Genomic DNA, 1,063 nt, shown 5'->3' with positions numbered 1-1,063 from the left:
GTATAAGGAGCAAAATGGAAAAGGCCAGCGCATAGCACAATTCAATATGTGGCTAAAGGAGTGGTGTAAAGGGGAAGGCTTTGGATATATTAGTCACGATGTCTGTAGCTGGTCCAATGAAAAGATGTACAAAAGAGATGGTTTGCATCCATCAAAGAAAGGGACTGAGTTACTCAGCTATAAATTCACAGATTTTCTGGAGGAAAATTTAAACTAAACAGTGAGGACAGTGAGTTAATTGATACAGAACAACCCTGTCCCCGGCAATCTAAAAATTATAGGGCTACCAGTGCATGTAGCATACAGTAGATGTGTGTGTGGACAAGAATATCAACCTTGCTGTCAAGCAAAATGAAGCCTCTAATAGCGAGTGCCACACAAAGTGCACTAACCAAATAGGTGGTAAGACAATAGAGGAACTCAGGCACCACACAGGTTATGTAGAAAAACACAGGGCCAGTCACAAAGGACTCAAATGTCTATAGACCAATGCACAGAGTATGAACAGCAAACAGGGTGAACTAGAAATTCAGGTTAATGAGGGCAGATATGATATTGTTGCCATTACAGAAACATGGCAGGATGAAACCCACACATGGAACACACAGCTAGAGGGATTTAAATTATTTAAAAGAAACAGACCAAATAAAAGAAGAGGCGGAGTTGCTCTCTATATAAGAAATAACTACATCTCTACAGAAATAGAGCACAACAATGATAAAAACTGTCTTGAATGCATTTGGGTCAATATAAAAGGGGGGGGGAAATGACATTGCCATAGGTGTATACTACAAGCCATCCAATCAAACAGAGGAAATAGATGAACTTTTTGCTAGTCAGCTAACTAAGGTATGTAGGAAGCATATCACAATAGTAATGGGGGACTTTAACTACCCTGACATCAACTGGGACACAAACTCTGCACCAAGTGGAAGATCAAACAGGTTCCTGGCAAACCTAGCAGACAACTTTGTCTCCCAAAAAGTAGAGAAGGGAACTAGGGGATTAGCCATTTTGGATCTAATTCTCACTAACAGAGATGAAATGATAGAAGGTGTTGAAG

Source organism: Protobothrops mucrosquamatus, unplaced genomic scaffold (assembly GCF_001527695.2).
Source record: "Protobothrops mucrosquamatus isolate PMUCROS unplaced genomic scaffold, P.Mucros_1.0 scaffold155, whole genome shotgun sequence".
Lineage (NCBI taxonomy): Eukaryota > Metazoa > Chordata > Lepidosauria > Squamata > Viperidae > Protobothrops > Protobothrops mucrosquamatus.
The sequence above is the reverse complement of the archived record's forward strand: the minus strand, read 5'-3'. Positions refer to the sequence as shown.